The sequence below is a fragment of the Ursus maritimus genome, unplaced genomic scaffold (assembly GCF_017311325.1).
Source record: "Ursus maritimus isolate PB19 unplaced genomic scaffold, ASM1731132v1 scaffold_11, whole genome shotgun sequence".
NCBI classification, from domain to species: Eukaryota; Metazoa; Chordata; class Mammalia; order Carnivora; family Ursidae; genus Ursus; species Ursus maritimus.
Genome location: NW_024423453.1, coordinates 36376487 through 36400480, shown reverse-complemented (window position 1 = coordinate 36400480; position 23994 = coordinate 36376487). Strand labels below are relative to the sequence as shown.

The following is a 23994-nucleotide window of genomic DNA, read 5'->3' as shown; positions in this document are numbered from 1 at the left end:
TGCCCCCATACTGATTTACTTTAAATCCATCTGAAATTTTGTGTCTCTTTTCGTAGATGTGGTGGAGATAGTTAGTGAACCACCAAAGATTCATGCTTCTCTTCCATAGTGTAGCGTTGTTTCTGGAAGCAGCTGCTCAGCTCACATCATATTTCCCAGCCCCCTTATTTCCAGGTGGGATCATTTGACTACTTCTGACCAATGGAGTATGAGCACAAGTGGTGTATGTCCCTTCCGGGCAGAGATGATAAAACATCTGAGACACCAACTGCTCACTCTCTCAATCTTCCTCAGAAATCTTGGAGGTCATATGTTGATGACATCACAAGATAGAAGGAGTCTGGATCCTTGAGCTACTCCCTGGAGGAAAGCTGCCAGACCAGAAACATTTAGTATTTTTTTTGTATTGTGAGTCTGTTGCTAACACATTCATGACTGAGTTGATTGGCTCTCAGCCAAATTAATGGTCTTAGACTAGCTAAGCTACAAAATACGCCACTACTTTTGTCTTTTAGGTACATGCTCTGCCTGAGCGTTGGCATGTGGTGCAGTCTTGGTATTAGAGCTGCAAGGCCTCTTACAGCTCACAGGGCCAGCCCAGATTCAAAGGAAGGAGAAATATATTCCACCTCTTAATGAGAAAATGGCAAAGTCACATTCTAAAGTATTGGCATGCAGGGATGGGGAGGAATTGTTATGGCCATCACTGGCAGCGGTCTACTCAAGCCCATTACACTGTCCCTTTAGAGAAGCACTTTCTCTGAGTTACTTCGTATGTGTGTATGTATGTATGTGTGTCTTACTTAGTTCAGGCTGCCATAAGAAAATGCCATAAACTGGGTGGCTTATAAACTACAGAAACTTATTTCTCACAAATCAGGAGGATGGAAGTCTGAGATCAGGGTGCCAGTAAGGTTGGGTTCTGGTGAGAGCTCTTTTCTGGTTTGCAGCTTGCTAAGTTCTCTTTGTATCCTCCTGTGGTGGGAAAAGGGCAAGAGAGCTCTCAGGAGTCTCTTTTATAAGTGCACTGATCTAATTTCTGAGGGCCCATCAGAAATTGGGGGGGTAGGATTTCAACATACAAATTTTAAGAGGAAACAAACATTTTGTTTACTGCAAAGTATGTGAATGTGTGTGTGTGTGTGTGTGTTACAACTCAGAAATGTATGTATGTGTATACATAGCATATTTATAGTGTATACAGAAATAATTTACTAGTATGTTGGTATATACAGTAGTCCTCCCTTATCTGAGGTTTTGCTTTCTGCTGTTTTTGTCACCCTTGGTCAACCACAGTGCAAAGCACATGATCCTCCTTCTGACATATCCTCATAAGGTCCTTAGTAGCCTAATGCTATATCACAATGCCTGTATCAGCCACCTCACTTCATCTCATCATGTAGGCGTTCTATCTTCTCCCATCATCATGGGAAGGATGAGTACAGTACAATAAGATATTTTGAGAAAAAAGATGCCACATTCACATAACTTTATTACAGTGTTTTGTTACAGTTGTTCTATTTTATTATTATTATTAATTTCTTTCTGTGCCTAATTTAAAAATTAAATTTTATTATAGGTATGTATGTATGTATAGGAAAAAACATAGGATATATAGGCCTCACTACCTGCAGTTTCAGGCATCCACTGGGGTCTTAGAACGTATCCCCTGTAGATAAGTGGGGAAGACTTGTATTAGTGAACATATAAACAACATCTGGGTAGGAGTTACTTGTGGATTGTCTATTATGTTGTCCACAGTCATTTGTAGAAGGATCTATGCAAACAATCTTGCTTAGAAGATGTGCAATTCCTAAGTAAATAATATATATTTTTTGTTCAGATAAGAAATAAAATTCATCATTGGCCTTTGTTTAGTTTGGCTTCTAAAAAGCTCAGAGTTGAACCTAATGTCATTGCTTATTTTTGATATTAGTATAATTGTTTTCCACTTCTTAGAATTAGTTTTCTCTTTCATTTTTGACCCAACCAAGAGTCAGACATCTCTGTTTAGACCAAGAGAAAAATTAAAGAAATAAAATTGTCAGGTGCACATCTAAATCTCTTCAGTTCTGTTTTTACTCCCTACCTCATAGAGTTGAAAATAAGAAATCTCATAGTCACAGATTTTTTTGCTCTGCATTTTATGGTGTCAAATAGTGGCCTTCACAGAATGGGCAGTGGGGCTGACAACGTAGTAGGGGTGGTTATTTACTCCCTTGATTGACAGCCTCCTCGTGAAGAGTAACACCCTTCTCCAAGTATACTGGGGACTCCATTCATTCAGTTATTCATTCAACATGTATTTATTATGCATAGGCCAAATAAAAATAAAAGTATGTAGCAAGCATTAGACCAGGCCCTGGGAGGAGAGCAAAGAACAAAACGATGTGCGCTGCCCTCAAGAAGATTACAATCCAACGGAGTACTGGGCATTCGATGACTATATAGTTATTTAGGATACCGTGTCTGAAGGAAAAATAAAGGATGGCTGCGTGAAGTAAAAAATGAATTCCTTGAAGTGACTTTTAAAGTGCCACCTGGCGGATAGGCAGGTGCTAATCAAAGGTAGAGGAAGGGAGGAAAAGGTAGAGAAGCCCAGCAAAGATTCCAGGTTAGGAGGTGGACAGCATTTGATAAACATATCAAAAGTCAGGGTGGCATTTTGTAGATTTATGTTGTTGTTCATGTACGCCTATTACCTCTGTTATGTTTTGTTGATTATGACTTTTTTTTTTCTTTTTAAATGGTACAAAATTATTTTTTGTACACACACAAAAATATTTTTTCTTTTTAAATGGTACAAAATTATTTTTTGTACACACACAAAAATATTTTTTCCCTCCTTTTCTTTAAATTGAGGTATAATTGACTTCACATTTGATCCTTGCCATTACTTCTGTCAAAGTATCCTTTTGACAAGATATTCGTTATTTAGAAAGTTGTAAACTGAGGCAACCTCAAATTAGCTGAAACTGAGTTTATTCGGCAACAGCAAAGGAGTTGCAGTTTCGGAATCGCAGGCTACAGCAAACATAGACGAAGCCTTGAAGGGTTTTGGGTGGGTCGTATTTATGCGCAGGGAGTGCAAAGAGGGGGAGGTCCAGCCAGAGCCCAAGCGTTAAGTTCATTGGCTTGTGCGGGAGAGGGGTTCTTGGCGGATGTTCATTGGTCAGGAGATGAGGCTCCAATCCTCAGGTCTTCTCCGCGCGCGCATGCGTGAGATTCCCGGTTTCACAGCTTCCAGTTTCGTTTTTAGATCGAGATCTTTTCAGGTTCTCAGGTATGTTTTTTTGAATTATTAACTCCCGACTCATAGTCCTGGTGCATAATGTTTTTCTTTGATTTCCTTTTCTTTCCAAAAGAATCCAAATATATTTCCCTATGTAACATTTGCATTTGTACTTAAACTTGCATTTGTCTTGCCTCTTTTAGAATGGAAGTGCAAACAATTCAAATGGGTATGGGGGTGTGGTACTCTGATTTATAATAAGAAATATAAATTCGGTCTTACTGGCATACGGCTCCTAAAACCATTGTAATTTCCTAAGTTATAAGAGCATGGTCGCTCTTTTTTGCTTGAATATTTGGTCTCTGTCCTCCAATCCTCAGCGCCAGATAAAGGTGAAATGAGTCTCTTGTTTCTCACCACAAGCTCCCTTCAGCCTGAGTTTATGTTAATGAGGTGATTTTTGGAAAGCCCTTTAGTGACTGTGAAATGGGGGCTGGTTGTCAGGGGAATCAACAAGGTGATTAGAGAGTTGGAACTTGACCCCTCGGGAGGTGGGAAGGACTGGAGGTTGAATTAGTCATCAGTGGCCACTGATTTAATCAATTATGTCTAAGTAAGGAAGTCTCTATAAAAATCCCTAAAAATACGGGGTTCTGGCAGCTTCCGGGGTGGTGAACGGTGGAGATGCAGGGAGAGTGGCGTGCTTGGAGTGGACTTGGAAGCTCGGTGTGCCTTCCCACAAACCTGCCTTATGCATCCCTTTCTTATGGCTGTTCTGAGTTGTGTGCTTTCACAATAAACTGGTAATTTAGTAGGTTTATGGTTTTCCTGAGTTTGTAGCCATTCTAATGAAATACTGAACCTGAGGAAGGGGTCGTGGGAACCTCCGATTTATAGCTGGCGGGTCAGAAGCACAGGTGACAACCTGGACTTGTGATTGGCATGTGAAATGGGGGCCAGTCTTGTGGCACAGAGCCCTTAACTGGGATCTGGTGCTATTTCCGGATAGATGGTGTCAGAATTGAGTTGAATTATAGGACACCTAGTTGGTGTCAGAAGAGAATTAGAGAATGGCTTGGTGGGGAGAAACCTTCGCACATTTGGTGGCCAGAAGTATTGAGAATAGAGTTTTTTCAAGGGACTACAGCATTTTAGCCATTTAATAATCGGGAAACTTCACTTATTCAGGGATGGCTTACCTGGCTTACCTTCCTTCCAGATCACAGTTACTAATGTAAGTAGTGAAGAGTGTCTTGAGTGGCTAAAATAGGTGCCCATTCTACTCACTGGGTTAGCTAACGGATATTTGAGGATCTTGTCTACCACTACTTTGCATACATCTCTCCGTGATTGTTATCTACTTTCTAGCCCATAAAGAGATGGAAGTAGCAAAGTAGGATGAGACTGTGAGTTGCTTAAGGAGGGCTCTTTGAGAAGTTCAGGAAGATGGTTTGACAGCCTGACAATTACAGAAGCAGAAAAACCAAGGAAAGCAGACACAAAAACTCAATAATTATAATGATCTCAGGTGCATGAGCATAATTAGAAATGACTGATATGTATCAATAATCTCCAAGAACAGCATTCCATGGCTATAAGACACAATATATACTGTTCATTATTATAGCCCTGAGTTGCCAGAAAAATGTTATATTACATTCAGATAGTCTATTTACAAAGACATGGAAAGATTCTCACCAAAATTGTTATTACTATTGTTATATTGGTTTCTGTGCTTTAAAGGCTTAAGTTCAATTAATGAATTAATGGGAAGAGTAACTGTGTTGCATGACTTATTCACCATCTTTTGCTCACATTTTTATGGGGCATCTACTATAAGCTAGGTACTGAACATGGAGCTGGATCCATAGTGGGGGACAAATTAAGCACCACTGCTATCCGGATGGAGGTTGCAGGATTGTAAGGGGGATAGGCAGTTATCAAACAGGCAAAAAAAGGAAATAGCATAACTCAACTTTTATAAAAGGCTACAAGAGAAAAGAATGTGGAGTGTGGTAGAGAACCCAAGCGTGGGGGTGAGGAGGTACAGAACATGCTATCTTAATCATCAGGGAGGGCCAGAGAACCCCTAAAACGGCATGGAACCAGCAATGAGACAAGAGGAACAAGTGGGGTTCAAGAGCAGAAACAGTAGGGAAAGGATTTGAGGTAGGAAGGAGGTTGACAGTGTAGAGGAGCTGCAAGGAGAAAAGTGTGACTGGAGGTCATACAGGGGGGTCAGAGGGAGAGTGGAATAACATGAGTTGAAGAATAAGGAGCCAGATCATGGAGGCCTTTGCAAACCACTGGAGTTTGGATTTTATTCAAAGTGTCATGGGAAACCTTTGAAGGATTTCAAGCATAGCCACTGGGTAACCAGATCTAAGTGTCTTTAAATGCTTTAGTTATTTTTTTTCTCTTTGCTTTTCTTATATTTGTAGAAATGATGAAGGGATACTTCTGAAAATGTGTGGTGCAGAAAGGAATCCGAATTTTAAGGGCCCTAAGTCTTAAACAATTTGGGAGGCCCTCTTTAGGGAAAAGAACTCAAAATTACAAATATAAAATTAGGAACAGAGATGTTCTTGGAAGGGCCCCATGCAAGTGAGGGACCCCAGACCTTAAGCTTCACTGTGTCTCATATCCACTCACTGCCGGTATTGTGGAAAGGATTTTATAGATATTCCTGGCTTTCGGTGGGAACTAAAATTGATTTTCAAGTTTAATTGCTTGGAGCATCTCTCCATTATTCTTCAGAAGCCCTGTCCTTTTTCCTTCTTTTTTTATCCCCCCCTTGGATCCCTCTACCCAATGCCCCCTTTAAACAGCTCATGTTAAAAACTCATTTTGTGTTTGTCTTATAACTGATTTGCAGTTTTTCTGTTGGACTGTTTCGTCCTTCCACATACGTGTATCCAGCCTTTGTAGCAATATATCTCTGAGGGTTAGCATGAGTGTATCTGAAATGGGAAATGGGATGGAAAACAGTTGATATGATTTATGTATGTTAGTCAGTGTTTTGGGGATTCCATTTTCTGTGTCAAAAAATATACTGGAAATGTTATAGTGATGTTCCAAAGTTTCACTTTTTAAGATCAAAGACCTTGGGAAGTTCAAGGTGCTTTATTGGGTCAGAGCCCCTGCCTGTTCGTTCGACATTCCTATCTCCTTTGAAATCTTACTGAACACTCTTAGAATCCTTTACCCTGTTTGTCAGGCAGTTTTACTGTAAGAAATGGTGTCTATTCCATGAGCTGCTCTCTCTCAAGAAATAGTACTGTGTGCTTTTATAAAATAGAGGGAAAGATGAGCTGGCTAATTTATTCCATTCCTAATGCTTTGTAACAAAAGTTGAAATGAATGAGAACGATTGAGTTTGTAGACCTGGTCTGCAGATACAAAAAACTGCTGGAAACTGTTGAGTATGGAATGGCTTTAATTTACTGCATGGATCTCAGCCCATGATATGCTGCTTTTTGTTAACTTTCATAAAAGAGAAAGAAATACAGAGAGCAAAAGCTTTCAGAAGGGCTGTAGTTGACAAGAAGCAGTGCATGAAGCTCTAAGATTGTTACTTCCATTAAACAATAGGGTATTGTTCTGGTAGCTGGGAAGATGATGGGGACAGGTCTGTGGGAGGTGTGGAGAGTGAGGTTGACAGACTCCTCAGTGGGAACTGGGACAGATTACATCCTGGGTTTTCTCATTGGCAGGAAGGCCTGGAGGTGTGTGGGGCAACCTAAACTAGGACTTGTGTGATGAATAAGGAGGTCGTGAGAATACAGTTTCACGCTCTACCTCGAGAATCTTGTCCCTGCATCTTCTGTATGTGACTTCAGTGTCAATGTGTTTGATATTGCCTGGACTAAAGAATGGTAAATATCCCTTTTATCTTTCTACTCCAATACTGGCAGCTCATTAAGGTGGATATGATGGGGTCCTGTGTTGATACCACATAGGTATAGGTTGAGAACATCCTTCAGTACACCTCTTCTTTGCTCCTCAGTTTTCACATTTTGCTTTAATTGCACAGCATCGTGCTGCTGAGAACCGTAACCCCAGCTTCCCACAAAGTGCTTGAGTTGGGCATCCTGGATGATTTATAGCAACATTTAGTCATTAGGCCTTTGGTTTCCATGTCTTGTAAATACAAAGAAGAAAGCAATCCCTGCCCCCATCCCACAGAGAGGACAGAATGGTTACTCACATCTTATTATCACATCCTTAATCTTTTCCTTCTTCTTCTTCTTCTTCTTTTTTTTTTTTTTTGTGGGTAGTATTGAAACCATCTGGGCTGCTTTGAAGTCAGTTTATTTTACTAAATTAAACTTTTTCAGATTGTTCCCTTTTTCTTTATATGATGCCATGTAGCGTTTGATTAATTCTGGCACAAGTACACCTGTGTTTATGAATCTGACAATTTAGTCTGTAGATGAAGGAAACTAAAGTCAGAAATTCGTGCCAAATTAAGTCTATTGGTAGCCTTTGGGTTTTTTTCTTCTTGATATTATTTTAGATTAAATATTTCCCTGTGTGGTTAAATATCTTTGGCTTTAAGTATCAATTTACTTAAAGAGACAGTATAATATAGTGATTAAAGACATAGGACTTATAGTCAGAGAGAACCAAATTCAACTTACTGTGTGACATTAGGAAAGTCAGTTTACCTTTCTGGGCCCCAGTAGCCTCATGTGTAGAATGGTTATTGTGGCAGCCAGCCTCCAAGATGGCCCCAGTGATCCCTACCTCCTAGTAGTCGTGCCTCGTGCTGTCTCTTCCTATGTTGAATAGGGTTGACTTTTCAACAAGTGAGATAGTGTGGAAATGATGGTGTGTGACTTCTGAGGCTGTGTAATCAAAGACATTGTGGCTTCTCCCTTGCCCTTTCTCTGGGATTGCTCAGTCTGGGGAAAGCTAGCAACCATGTTTTAAGTATAGTCAGACAGTCCTAGGCACAGCCTAGGCACTGAGGTTTCCTGTCAGCAGTGAGCACCATGTAAGTGAGCTATCTTGGAAGCATGTACTCTAGTCTTGGTGAAGCCTTCCGGTGTCTGCAGACTTGGCCAATATCCTGTAACCTCATGAGACAGTCTGAGCTAGAAACATCCAGTCAAGTCGTTCCCCAATTTCTGATGTACAGGAGAGAGATAATAAATATTTATTGTTTTGAGCTCCTGAACTTGGGATAATTTGCTCCACACCAATAGATGGATGATACAGTTATAATGACAGTACCCCCTTGTAGGATTGTTGAGAGGATTCAGTGTGACATTGCAAAGGCTTTGCACAGAGTCTGGCACATAGTGTCATTCAGAAAGATAAAAGTGTTGTTATGGATGGAACTTGACACCAGAGGACCAGTTCTTCTTTCTAGCACCTGTATTCCAAATGCTTTATGTGGGCTCTGCATTTGGGTGATAAATCATTCCAGATTTATAGCCAGCTCTTGAGTGAATGGTTTATTGGGTGACGTATTTGATCCTTCTTATGTGCTGCCTCACATGTTCTTATCTCACTTTTTAATTTCAGCCTTGTGTTGCAGTCAGCCACAGGGCACTATTAGCCCGATGGCCCCTGCTTCAGCTGCACAAATGCCTCCTGCTCAGTCCTGGGGCTGTCTTATTGCACATTAGCATGCACACTTTTAACTGTTTAGATGCATGTGACAATCTGGACCTATTGGAAATGGGAGGTGGTGGGTAAATACTCCCTCTTTCCACCCTTTGGCTAGATGATTCTAAGGCACTCTCTGTATGGTTTCTTGGACTTGTCCCTGTGGAATGGAGATCTGCTGCCCATAGTGGAGATCTGCTCAGTAGTGCACCTTTAGATTGGCTTTCTCTCCTTCATCTTTCTCCTCCCAGTCCTCCATTCCTGTTCCTTGGGCTCATTGCCTAAAATCAACTATCTGCATGCCAGGCTGTATGTCTCTGGTTCTTCCCCTCCGAGGTTACCTTAGGCTGCAACAGATGGCTCTAGTAGGAGTTGGCCGCGTGTTGTTTGCTTTGTATGTGTTCATGAAACCATTACCATGATACCTGCTTTACCCCCTTCAGTGGTTTTCTACTATTCTCAGAAATAAGTCTCAAATGTCTCACCCAGTGGCAGGGACCTTGACAAACTGAGTCCTAACCATACTTTCAGCCTCCACTCCCAACTTCTCCCTCCTTTCTCATCACTTCTCTACGTTGACCTTGCTGGGCTTTGTTTAGTTTCTTTTATGTGATAATCTTTCTGTTGCCTCTGAACCAAGAGCATGCTGTTTCTTCTTACTGCTTGGCCAACTGTCACTCATTGTTCAGGCCTAAAGGCAGCCTAAATGCAGTATCCCCAGGAAGGCCTTGAAGATGTCATATCATTTTATTTTGTTTTATTTTATTTTACTTTATTTTATTTTTAAAATATGGAATGCTTCATGAATTTGCGTGTCATCCTTGCCTAGGGGCCATGCTAATCTCTGTATCATTCCAATTTTAGTATATGTTCTGCCAAAGTGAACACTAGAAGGCGTCATTTTAAATATCCCCATATCAATCTGGATTTCTTTCTTAACACCTATTGTACTTGTAAGTATTTTCTTAATGTTCACATTTCCTCCCTGAATGTCAGCTTTATGAGGCCAGGGGCTATGACTGTCCAGTTCTCTATTGGTTAATGTTTGGCTTAGAGAACATTTCAATAAATGTCTAGTCAGTGGAAGAAAGAATTTAGGCAAAATTCACTTGGCTGATAAATATCTGTGTGGTTTTTTTTTTTTTTAATGCCTTAGTCTCTCCCTTTAAAACATGAATCCTATCCAAAAGGGCCTCCTCAAGGTGCTGAAACAAAATATTACTTTAATAACAAAAATGACAAATTTGTTGGTAGTAAAAGGATTTACTTTTTACAATTACATTTCCTTTTTTGTCGTTATGAAAGGCAGTATCATAGGCTGGCATCAACTGACTGACACGCTCCCCCAGTACTTTTTTTTTTTTTTAGGAAGGGGGAGGGGCAGAAGGAGAGGAAGAGAGAGAAACTTAAGGAGGCTCCACACCCAGCATGGAGCCCAATGCAGGGTTTGAACTCAGGACCCTGAGATCAGACCTGAGCTGAAATCAAGAGTCAGATTAACCAACTGAGCCACCCAGGCACCCCTCCCCCAGTACTTTAGATTATAATTCAGTTTACAAAATGTGATTGACAGACAACTTTTAGAGATCATCTTTATTGAATAGAGTCTACCTCTGCATAAGTAAAACTTGTAGTTTTAATTCATGTAATCTAAGCTCTATTTAAATAGAGCAGACTTTTGCTTCTTTTTTTTTTTAATGATTTTTTATTATATTATGTTAGTCACCATACAGTACATCCCTGGTTTCCGATGTAAGGCTCGATGATTCATTAGTTGCGTATAACACCCAGTGCACCATGCAATACGTGCCCTCCTTACTATCCATCACCAGTCTATCCCATTCCCCCAACCCCCTCCCCTCTGAGGCCCTCAGTTTGTTTCTCATAGTCCATAGTCTCTCATGTTTCATTCCCCCTTCTGATTACCCCCCCTTTCGTTATCCCTTTCTTCCCCTACCGATCATCCTAGTTCTTATGTTCCATAGATGAGAGAAACCATATGATAGTTGTCTTTCTCTGCTTGACTTATTTCACTTAGCATTATCTCCTCCAGTCCCGTCCATAGACATTTTGCTTCTAATATATGTAGAAAGAGTACTCAGTTGATGGGTCAATGGGAAAGGAGGTGCCCGTCCTGGGAAATCTAGCCTTTTCAGAAACAGCAACACTATTCAGATGGCAGTGGGCTGCATCAGGATTCTGCTTGTTTATTTAAGGATAGAGAGTCTTTTATGAATGTGATCATGCTTGAAAATATATTGGGGTAAAGTCTAGGTCCATCTCGTATTAGCTGGCATCAGAAGGTCTAAATTTGTAAATGAATACCAAAAATCTGGTATCATATCGGCACTGAATTATGGTACAGGTAGGAAACCTGAATAATGCTGTATTTAAGACAAGTTTCATCGATGAGTATGTTTATAAAATGGAAGTCAGCTCTGTGGTAGATCAGAAATGCACAAAGATAGCTCCTTTGGTATTTTGCAAAGGGCTGTGTACTAAATTTATTATGTCCTTGGCAATGATAAAGATCACATGCTTTATGTGGCAGGAAACCATTCATTCATTTAACAGATACTTGTTGTGTGCCTACTATGTTCCAGGCGCTTCTCTGGGCATATGAGATATAGCAAGAGCAAAATCTATCTTAGCAAGTTCCCTTCAAGAACAGATTTTGCCCTGACGAAGGGCTTTGCAAAACCACATGGAGAGGAAATGGCTGACATCATTGGGAATTAGTGTTGGTCAAGCTACAGGAAATTGTCAGCAGATTTCCCACGGTATTTTCTGAAGAATGAGGATCTTCCAAAGCGGAAGCAGTGTCATGCATTTCATCCAGATCCAGCTGTTCCGGCAGTTTATTTGAAGACTCGAAACGTTCTTTTTCTCGAAGGAAATGGAGATATCGTTGAACAAAGTTAATTGAATTCAGGTCTCCCTCAGCCACAGGGTTTCCCCCTGATGGAGCTGACCCCTCTTTCCTCTCCCTAGGATCTGGGGGGGGGAGTTAGTCAGACAGTGAGTTGTTGCTTGAAAACCAGAGAGCACTCGGTCATGGGCAGAGAAGACAAAGACTGTAGGGAGTCATAGAAATTGAGGACAACCCACATTTTAAACTAGATTTGATAAGGTAAGTTATATTAGAAGGTGACTCCTAGAACAAAGTGAAAGAGATCTTGAATGTCCAGTCTAGATCAAGGTTTGAAAGCTTGGGTGGGCTTCTGGATCACCTGTGGTAAAAATTAGAGATGCTTCAACCTAACCACAGCATCTGACACATACTGAAATTTGATAACCAATCACCCGGATGTTAAAATCCATTTGGTGATGAACTCTCCAGTATACTTCCTCAAAGATTTCCAGAGTTGTTGGGCAAGATACTAACTCTCTCTGCTGCCTGAGATGGACTCCCCCTTTTATTTCTAAAAAAACTGCATAACAAATAAATTTTAAAAATCACAGAAATTATAATGTAAATTTTTGCTGGTTAGTAAGATTTTGTTAACTAAGGAGATTTTATATGACTATGGGTGCTGTGGTTCAATCTTTGATGAAGTATTCCTTTGATTAATTAGGAAACTATAAATATTTTCATTTGCATTAGCCAGACACTACAGTTAGCGTCTGAGTTTGGACCATTGCCCCACTGACTATGTCACTAGAGATCTTTAAACCTGAAAGGAGCTTTTATTTAAAATGTATACCAACAATATATGGAATCAGGGAGATCACTTAACAGTGGGAAGATGGGAACTGTGTTAATGGGGTTGTTATTGCTATTTAGTAATGCCAGTGGTTAGGATGACTTAAATCCAAAGAGAATCTTGTGGGTTTTTTTTTTCTGTCCTTTGTTACTCAATGTAATGTATTTCTTAACTAAGAAACAAATACCTTTAAGAATACTGGGTTATATAAATCCTTGGTTAGCCGTGTCTGGAAAGACTTCTTCCGGAAAGATGGTGGGAACAATTTTTCCTTTGATTCTGCCTCCCAGCATTCTGAACTTGATGTATGTATTGTATCTTTTGCAGCACATCATTCTTTTGCTAAAATTCCTTGAGTTTTTCTTTGCAAAAAGCCAAGGAAATTTACCAGAGTAAATCATAAATCATTGCTGTAATTGACGCCAACAAACTGAAATTGCACAAGAAAATGAATATACAAATTAAAAAAAAAATTGCAGGTCTAGTAATTATTTTAAGTATTGTTTAGTCCCAAGGAAAAATGAAAAATAAGTTATGAGTTGAGTTGTATATAGTGTAATGGAATGAGGCTTTGAAGTACTAACAATTCAGAAACTCTCGCAATCCCTGTCTAAAACAAAGATCTCTGTCTTCTGCAGTGTTTTCTTGAATTAGAAGCCTATGTTTACCAGCTGCTGTAAATCACTTTTTCCTTTATTGTAGCATTTAACACTATACCTTCAAGTGGGTGTTGCTTATCTTGGGAGTGGTGGTGAATATTGAATGAATGAGAAGGAATTATAGCTCTTTAACAACCATTTGCAAAGGTTCCAGGATTCTTGGGAGGGAGCAGGAAGTATTAATTTAAAAACAGTTTGCAAAGCAAAAAAGAAGACAGAGGAAAAAAGCATTTTATTTCTTAATCTGTTTGGATTACCTCTAAGGAGATGAGTAATGAATGAAATTTGGGGTTAGTACACAGGAAGGGCTCTTAAGAGGCAGTCTAGACTTTAGGCCATCTTTTTCTTTTACAAAACTCCTCCTCAGTTTTTTTAGAGAAAGTTCTCTGCCATATTCTTAAACACTTTGAAGGAAAGGGAATTAAGAACCTCTATCAATCTAGTGTCTAATAAACTTCATCAAAATTGTTTTCTTTGAAATATTTTTTTAACTTCTCAGATTGCAATTTGTGTTTCATAGGATTTGTAGACATTTTACATGTTGGATTTATGTAGTTTAGTTTTCTGTCTGTTTTAAAAACAGTTGGTCTAAATCATTTTAAATTCTAAAAAACACTTCGCAAAGTCATTACCCTTTACCTTAAAATTTCTTAGAGGTATCTCTGTTGTCTCTGGTGCATTTTAAACTACTATTGGGAAAGATTTTCTAGTAAAATTATGTTAGGTCTTCCATATATCTTTCAGGGTAGTTATGGAAGTTTAAATGTAGGATTCACTTAAGATGGGCCTGTCAAGGAAGGATGAATCCTCTGTCTATCTCCCTAACTCCAGTGCTATATAAGAGAAGGAAAACAGTTTTAAAAAAAAGAAATTTGTTTGGGACTCCTGCACGGCTCAGTTGGATAAGCGTCTGCCTTCGGCTCAGGTCATGATCCCAGGGTCTTGGGATTGAGTGTGGGGGTCGGCAGGCTCCTTGCTCAGCGGGGAGCCTGCTTCTCCCTCTGCCACTCCCCTGCCTTTGCTTGCTCGCTCTCTAAATCTCTCTCTGACAAATAAATACATAAATCTTTAAAAAAAATAAATTTGTTTTTGTAATTCCTATAAATAATATACACGAGTACATTGCAGACCCTGGTGAGCAGTTACAAAAATTTCCTTATTGAACCACTGAGCTTGAAAACCAACTGCATTTCCTTTTCCTTAACAACTTCCATGCTCCAGGGGATGGCTCTCACGTTACTGTCTTCCAGGCACTGTAGGCAACAGAATTTGTCACCTGCACTTGGCCCTTTACCTTAAGCTACTTTGGGGGCCATTTTCTGCTGCTGCAGAAAATCAGATTTTCCTTGATGAGCATTTTTGCCTGGCTGTGGAATGGATGGGCCTTCTCCCAGAAATGAGTACTGATTCTGACTTAGGAACCGGGAGGCCCAGTTTCCTTGACTACCGTGTCTCCATGGAGGCAGCGTGCAAGGCCTTTCCCTGGATTCCTTATTTGATCTATTCTGAAGAGTTAGTTACCTCGTAGTCAGAAGGTTCCTGGCTGCTGCTCCTCATTGTTCCTAATCCATTCCCAAGGATTGCAGTTCATAACCTTGATGAAAGTTTTACATACTTACACACAAATAATAAACTTGTGTACTAGCTTACTACTTAAAAAAGCTCATCTGTGGGGGAATGGCTCCATAAATTTTGGTGTGTACATTTGCTGAGTAGTAGGCAACCTATAAAAATCCAGAGTTTCTGGTAACTCAGAAAAATGTTTGTGTTAACCGAAGTGAGGAAAGCCGATGCAAAATTGTATGTACGTTATGACCACAGCCATGTTACAAAAGAACTCTGCTGCCTTCTAAAAAGTTTATGCCTAGAAAAGTCTGAAAGAAAACTTAGTAAAAACAATTCACTTCTTTTCATTAATTGTTTTCAAAATTTTTGTGATAGATGTATCACTTTCAAAGTGTAAATAAAATTTCAATACTTTCCCTTTTAAGCAGAGCTTACTAATTATTATCAGATTTCTTTTTGCTTTTCCATAACTTGAGGGGGAATTCCTCATTCTGTAAGTGATGTTGATAGATGTGAGAAATAGAGGAAAAAGGTATAAAAATAAAAGTAATGTTTTAGTTCATCTAATTTCATAAGAAGTGTATAGACTAATACGTATTTAATGACTATCTCAGTGATTGAAATCATTCAATAGAAGCTACTTGTAACTTCTTACTTGAAGTAATTTCACTTTCCAGTCCTGGCTCTGACAAGAGAGTTTAGTTTTAAATAAAGCACTTTTTAAAAATTAGTTTCAGAGGTAGAATTTAGTGATTCATCAGCTGCATACAAAACGCAGTGCTCATTACATCAAGTGCTCTCCTAATGCCCATCATCCAATTATCCCTCCCCCCCACCTCCCTTCCAGCAACCCTCAGTTTGTTTCCTGGAGTTCAGAGTCACTTTTGGTTTGCCTCCCTCTTGATTTTCATCTTATTTTTATTTTTCCTCCATTCTCCTATGTTCATCTGTTTTGTTTCTTCAATTCCACATATGAGTGAAATCATGTTTGTCTTTCTCTGACTGACCTATTTCGCTTCGCATCATAGTCTCTAGTTCTATCCACATCATTGCAAATGGCGAGATTCTTTTTGATGAATGAGTAATATTCCATTATCTCTTTGTCTCTCTCTCTCTTTATATATATCTATATATATCTATCTATCTCACATCTTCTTTATCCATTCTTCTGTTGATGGACATCTGGGCTCTTTCCATAGTTTGGCTGTTGCAGAAACACTGCTGCTGTAAACATTGGGGTGCAGGTGCCCCTTCGAATCACTGCGTTTGTATCCTTTGGATAAATACGTAGTAGTGCAACTGCTGGGTTGTAGGGTAGCTGTATTTTTAACTTTCTTAATGTAAATATAGAAAAATTGTTGAAGACTTTAATCTGATATGTTGTATTTTACTTGTGATCATCAAATTTTAATCTAGGATAAATTCTCCGGTTCAGAGATGTAGAAATTGAAATGCAGAGAGCAAAGTGATTTGCCACAGCAAGTGGCAGTGCTGAGTCTAGAATGCACATCTCCAGACTGCCATCGGAGTGCCTTTCCCACCATGACTCTGTGTCTCCCGGAAGCCAAACAAAATTCAGAGTCTTCCTTGGTCTGGAAGAGTTTTAGTTTTGCATTGCTGTTTCCTCTGACATGCAAAGCATCAGAGCTAGCGAATATGAGAAGAACAGTTTTTCATATGTCTACTCTGCCAAAACTAACATGCTTCAGTGTTCAGTGCTGGGGCAAGACCCTCTTTCTAACACGAATCACCTGAACAGCATGCTTGCAGACAATGACCACATGCTATTTGCACTAGGGAATGGGAAGTGAACTTGGGAAGGTATATTTCCAAAAATGCAAATGTCTGCAGACAGATAATAAAGAGACCTTGTGGGAAAGAATTCCCTGTGTAGCCTTTGTGCCTCTTTTCCAATTTAGAGCTAAGAAAAGGGATGGGCACGTATCCTGGCTTCCATTTTTGTTTGTGTCATAACACCGCTTTGGGTGCTGCCCTGCTTATTACTGCTTTAAAAAAAAAACAAAAAACAGTTCCTTATGGAAAAACAATTATTTTGACTAGTTGGGAAGAAGTTTGCATTTTCTGTCTCTGTAGAAGATGGGGAATAAGAAGAGCATTTATTGAGGGAAACATGACGTGTCTCACATTGCTCTGTGTTCAGCAATTTCTTGCTAAACTATTCGGCCTTGGGATCTGGGCACTTGATGCCAAGATTATGTCAGTAGTTTCAAAGGTATATGTTTCTATGTTGTTGCTCTCTGCATTTCTGCCCTTATGGGAGGTTTTAAATTAAAATAAAGTGGAGAGGGTTCTATCACCTTTAAAAACATTTGAAAACTTACAAAAATGCTTTTCAGATATGTTGTATCATGTATTTCTTGTAACACTCCTTTGGGAGTATATATCATTATTTGTATTTTAAAGATGAAGGAAGACTAAATTGCAACTAAAAATTGGCAGTACAGCGTGGTCTTCCCATGGCCTCTGATCTCAAATTCCTTGTCCTTTTCCCTATCTGCTGTGATTTATGGCCCCTCTGCTGGAGGGTCCCCATTCCATTTACAGGGTAAAAATTCACTAAAATTTTTACACTTTGTGTAACAAAGCTCTTCTGAAATTGTACTTGACTGCTTGTGTGAGTCTGTTAAGTCTGCATCTTTCACTGTGAGGGAAGGAGTAATAGAGCAATAATAACTTCAGAAGCTTCTCCATTTTCTTATGTTTAAACCCTGCAAACATTTATAAAATGGTGGTTGAATTAAATAATGGCTTTTGTTAGAAATATGTTTGTTCTGATTCAATTCATTTTTTTAAAAAAATGCACGGTGAGTACAGACTTAAGACAGAATAGTGGTATTTTTCACTTAGGTTTTCTGTTTGCTTGCTTAGGTAATTTTTTGGCCATCAGGACAAAGGGCACTATCATTAGTTTTCATAGGACAGTCCATGGTTTCTGTTCTTGATAATGGACTTTAGACTATGATTTGAGTAATTGCTGGATATATGTGTGTATATATACAAATTTATTATATATATGCATATATATATATTTTTTTCTCTCCAACCCTGTGAACCTGACATAAATGAAAAATTATGATGCTGTGTGTCTACCTTCTACCATACTGCTCTTCAATACCATTTTTCTTTTTGTATCCCTTTGCTCATTCAGAAAATCTTTGTGGAGAATCAGCTGTGAAACCTGGACACAGAAGAGAGAGTGACTTGCCCAAGATCTCATGGTTAATAAGTGGCATGGTCAGGACTTGAATAAAGCCTGTCTGGTTAAAAGCCACAGTCTTAACTGCCAAGAGTGACATGTGACATTATGACATGTGGTATGCATGTGTGTACACATGTATGTGTTTGTGTATGCAGGAGGGAGGGAGGAAAGGGGAGAGGAGGAAGAGAGAGAGAGGTGAAAAGAACCCATAAGAAGACACAGCCTTCCCTCTCCCAGTCCTTTCAAAGGGCAACAAGTTGGGGGTCATGCAGTCTTCTGTGTGAGCTCAGTGTTGTCTAGACATATATGATGTCAAGAAAATAGGGCTTGGGAGCATTTCAGTGGGAGAACATGGATGCATGTAAGTGAGATTAATCACTCTTAGTGAAAAAGAGACATTTTTTTCGTGACCTTTATTTTCTAACTTTTGACAAATATTTTAATCCTTACTTTTTCAAAGACTTGAAGCATACGGTGATTGAAAATGACTTCATAATTTTATGCTGGAAAGATATTGGGAACAGAGAGTGATCTTTCTCCTCTGCAAAGATCTTAGTTCTAAGTGTTATGGAGAGAATGTAATACAAAATGTGAACATACTCTGACTTATTGCCCTATATGAGGGCAAAAGGAGGAAGACTGGTGTTGCTGACCAGACTGATTGTAAACAGCTTGTGACCAGACAGATACAAACATTGAGAGTGCTTAGAAACATTTGGGTAATTGGAAGAAATTTGAAAGTGTAATTTTATGCCTATTGAATCTAATGATAGAAACAATGGCATTTGTATTTTTTATGCTTTTTGTTTTTATTTTCTTGTTTTCTCTAATTTCATTGAGGTATAATTCACAAATGAAATTGTATATATTAAAAGCGTACGTGATGATTTGACATACGTACACATTGTGAAATGATTACCATCTTCAAATTAATTAACATGTCCATCACCTCACACAGTTACCATTGTTTTTTTAGTGAGAAACTTAAGATTTACTCTCTTAGCAAATAATACAATATAGTATTATTTATTTCTTTATTTTTATTATATTATTATTATTATTTTTAGAGAGGGAGAGAGAGAGTGTGGTGGGGAGGGGCAGCGGGAGAGGGAGAGCGAGAATCCCAAGCAGGCTCCACGTCCAGTGTGGAACTGGACGCCAGGTTTGATCTCACAACCTCGAGATCATGACCTGAGCTGAAATCAGGAGTCTGGTGCTTTTAACTGACTTAGCTACCCAGATGCCCCATGATATAGTTTTATTTATTTCTTTATTTAATGTTGTAATATTAATGTTTATTATTAAATAAACAAAAATGTCAGGTATCTGGAACACATTTAACATCCTAATACCCTTGTTAGACATTTTACATGATATAGTATTATCAACTGTAGCTGCTACACTGTACATCAGATTCCCCAGAATTTATTCATAATACCCTTTGGCCAGCATCTCCCCATCTCCCCTGTCCCTCAGCCCCTGGTAACCATTATTCTATTCTCTGTTTCTGTGAGGTGTTTTTTGTTTGTTTGTTCATGTATAAGTGAGATCATACAGTATTTGTCTTTTCTTTGGCTTATTTCACTTAGCATAATGTCTTCTAAGTTCATCCATGTTGTTGCAAATGGCAGGATTTCCTTCTTTCTCATGGCTGAATAATATTCTATTTACATATTCATATATATGTATATAGTTATCATGTTCATAAACATAATGCATACATATATCATATATATCACATTTTCTTTATCCATTCATCTGCCAGTGAACACTTGACTATTTCCATATCTTGGCTATGGTGCTGCAGTGAACATGGACGTTTTTATTTACTCTTCCTGGTGATTCATCTCTTTTATTTTGCAAAAATATCTGCTTATTTTGGATTGAAAATTAAAAAGAGCAAACTAGGAATGGCTGGGGGGCTCAGTCAGTTAAGCAACTGCCTTCAGCTCAGGTCATGATCCCAGGGTCCTGGGATCAAGTCCCACATTGGGCTCCTTGCTCAGTGGAGAGCCTGCTTCTCCCTCTGCCTGACACTCCCCATGCTTGTGTTTAGTTGCTCTCTCTCTCTCAAATAAATAAATAAAATCTAAATAAATAAAATCTTTAAAAAAGCAGCAAACTAGTTTTCTACTACAGATAGTCTGAGAACACAGTACTAAACCACAATCAAGTCAGGTTTGTTATTGAACTGAAAATAATGTATTTTAAAAACACATTGAGTATAAAATACCAATTAAAATATGTAAATTGTAGCATTAGATATTTTTTTCAAACCTTGGTCAACTAGGTGAATAAGATCCAAAGGGTTCTGTGGGTTTGCAATCACATGGAGACAATTTTTGCTTAATTCCCATGAGAAATTTTGACAAAAACTTTGGAGAGGCCACACCTTACTAACTAGCCTACCAGTTGAGTATTTTCACAGAGATACCACGAAGATATCTTTGCTTAGTCTCTCACCCAGGGAATTGTTATATAAATATCCCTTCATTCATTCATTCATTCATTCATTCATTCATTCACTTGCTCAGTGACTATTGGGCATCTTGTAAGTGCCCAGCACCACTCTCTGCATATTAGAATGTGCTGATGGAATAATATGAGGGGTTGTCTGTATACGTACAAACATTTTTAGAGATGATTTAAATGCAGGCTCTTTGAGTTCCTTGAGTGACCCTTGAAGAACTCAGGCCCACTAAGCACATTTACAGAATGTTCTTAGCTGATTGGACTTCAGCCATGCTTTTCCTTTTTTCCTGGCCCTATTTTCTGTCACCCCAGTTTTTTCAGCTTCTAATTTAGAAGTGGACCCAGAAGATAGCAAATGGGGCAGGACAATGGGACTCACAGAAGAATGCAAAAGCTAAAGTTGGGCCACGTTGCAGAAGCAACCTCCACTGCAGAAGTCGTTAGCTTTGGCAAGTAGGTGTGGGAGGTGTGAGACCCCTGTGGACACAGCAGCCGACGTGCACACCAGTGTCATTTGAACATAAAGTTAGCAACATGTGTAACATAGAAATCAAACAAGACCTTATTGCTGAATCAGCCGGTTTTATTCTCCATCAGGCTGAGAAGGCAAGATTACAGTGCAATTCCTGCTAGAATCCCATTCGGTAAAGTGTAACCTCTGACATTCTGCTGAGTGATCTTTTGGGAGTTCTAAAGACATAACATGCCTTTAGAAAATAATGCAATCTTTCCCTTTCGTTTTGACTTCCTTTTATTTTATTTATCTTGATTTATCACTAATAGGTTTGTTGTTATCATAAAAGAGAAAGTTTCCATCATAGATGGCATTCATGATGCTAAGTTGTAAAACAGTGTGTTCTGCTGATGGATGTCCAGATAGCATCGAGTGGGGGAGGCCTAATCATTCAGTCTCTGTCAGCAATTAGGCTGGATTCATAAACAAGAACACATGTGGAGACTGTGGTATTGACTAGAACAGCTAGGTACTTTTTAGCAAGGTTTACAAGGTCTTGATTTTTCTCCACGTGATGTGTATGGGAGAAGTTGGGGAGGTCAAGAGGAAATAAGCATAAGTCAAAGGGAGACTTGTAAAATAAACAGCAACATCTGGCAAATGACTTCCTCCCATGTACATAGGAAGGACTCTTATTCGGGGCAGTGAATGAGAAATGTTGTTCTTGGCAGCCTGTTAGCTTAATGTCCATCCGATTTGGGAATGAGGTTTGCTTGGGGTTACAATATTTCTCTTGCCAGTGGTGTGGACTCCAGGGCCTGATACTCATCACAGCAGCCGTCCATTTGGCTATTCTTAAGAATCATTGGGTTTATTCTGAAATGTTTTCAAAAGATATTTAAACATTAAAGCCTCATAATTCTTCCTTATGTAAACTTTTATTTGTATCTTCTTAGTGCACTGTATTATTTACACTGGACAGGTCTGGTGCTGCCTTTCTCTTTGATCAATTAACAAAAGAACATTAAATTCTAATGATTCCATATATCACTTCAGGCATACCAATATGTACAAGCCCTTTGTAATTTTTTGATGAGTAACTATTCACATTAAATGATTAAGAATAAGTTTAATATGCAATAATTTGATATTTTATATCTCATCACTGGCTTTATGAAGGGCACTTTCAGGCCTTTTCTTACCAAAATAGACAGATTTTTTATTGTTTTTACAGACCAAAGAAAATAAAAAGTAAAACATGCATACATTAGGAAAATAAACAAAACAAGTTTATAGAATAAAAAACTTTGGGGTCTTTCATCTAAGTCATATCAAATGACAATTCCACGTTGAGTTCACTCAGAAATAAAGTATTAAAAATTATTTATTTTCACATGATATACGCTATCTTTAAGTTAACATAAAGATAACACATCTTTATAATTCTATTGTGGGGCTTGTGTAATTTGCTTCTCCATGCCGTGGTGATGGAGAGGTGTTTTCTCAGTTCTGGGGAAGAGAGTGGGATAAGGGCACATTCCTCTGGGGGGCTCAGTGGGATAGAATGTCCACCGAATTTCCCATCTCACTGCTCTTCCCTTCCTCCCATTTCTGTCACTGCCGTTTATGAAAAGCAGATGGAAACGTGATTTACACATAGGATAATTCTATTTAATGCTATGGGAAATGTGGATGTCTTAGTTTTGGGATTTCTGTGATGGTTTTGTTTTTTTAGGTGCAAGTCTTTCATGTAGTGAGACCATGTGCTCTTCTGCAATCATGTTCTTAATGCAGGACTCTCGGACAGGCTCACGGACTTCAGGTGGAAATCTATCCATGACCTACAGGGGGAGAGAAAAGTCCTGGGATTTCCAGTAGGGGAATTTATCAGAGTAGCCGTTCTCTGAATAGCAGCTCTACCAGGAACTAAGTAGGATTGCTCAGCAATCTTACATGAGTGAGAAAAACTGTCGCGGAGTCATACATGTAAGTTAGCCATCCCCACCCACTGTTAGAAAAAACAGCGTAAAGAGTATAATTTACCTCCCATTTTTTTTTAAGATTTTATTTATTTATTTATTTGAGAGAGAGAGCTCGAGTGGGAGTGGGAGGGGCAGAGGGAGAAGCAGGCTCTGAGCAGGAAGCCTGATGTAGGGCTCAATTCCAGGACCTTAAGCTCATGACCTGAGCCGAAGCACACGCTTAAACCAGCTGAGCCACCCAGACACCACTTTTTATAAAAATTTTTAAAATGAATTTTTTTTTAATTAGAGAAAGTACAAGGGGGGGGGGCAATGGGAGAGGAAGCAGACTCCCTGCTGAGCAGGGAGCCCAATGATGCGGGGCTCAATCTCAGGACCCTGGGATCATGACATGAGCTGAAGGCATACACTTAATGGACTAAGCCACCCAGGTGCCCTATAATTTACCTTCTTGTAGAGACAGTGGAATTTAGAGAAGGGAGAGGCTATCTCTGGTGACATTTGACACAAGGAGTAGCTTTTGAGTGAGTGAGTAAGGGGGTGGTGGAGGAATTTAGAAGAGCATCACATTCAGTGGTCACTTATTTTTTTTAAATGAGAAGAGGTCCTGTACTCCTGACTATCTCCCTCCAGAACACCAGACCTACATGGTCAACAGGCCACTGCAGTCCCTCCTTGGGTATATCACAAGTAACGTATATTGGTTATGGCACTTTAGAACAGAAATAGACTCAAGGAAATTTATTATAGAGATCTAGGGCTCATTAACCCAAGGGGGGAGGAATGCAGCCATAAGAAGGCAAGGGAACCAAGGTTTGGTTGGTGGTCTGAGACTTTCTGGCTTTCCTCTCTCCTTGTTTACAATGGTAGATTGACTTTCTCTGTGCTGCTGTGAAGGTGGCAGGCAGTTTATGGGTTTCCCATTGCTCATAAGTGTACCTATCCAGCTCCATGAAGAGATTGATTAAATTCTCTCTTGGACTTCATTCCTTCTAACAAAGGCTAGCAAAGAGTCAAGATAACCTGCATCATTATCTTAACCACTAACCTATAACACGGAACAAAGTGATCAGTGAAAAAATATGTAGATGG

General features: G+C 39.2%; 1 non-coding gene across 1 annotated transcript; it reads right to left on the bottom strand.

The window, feature by feature from the left end:
• Positions 1 to 9629: 9629 nt before the first annotated feature.
• On the bottom strand, positions 9630 to 9731 carry LOC121101910. Its single transcript, XR_005833949.1, has one exon. It is a non-coding gene; the product is annotated as a U6 spliceosomal RNA (small nuclear RNA).
• Positions 9732 to 23994: the final 14263 nt, after the last annotated feature.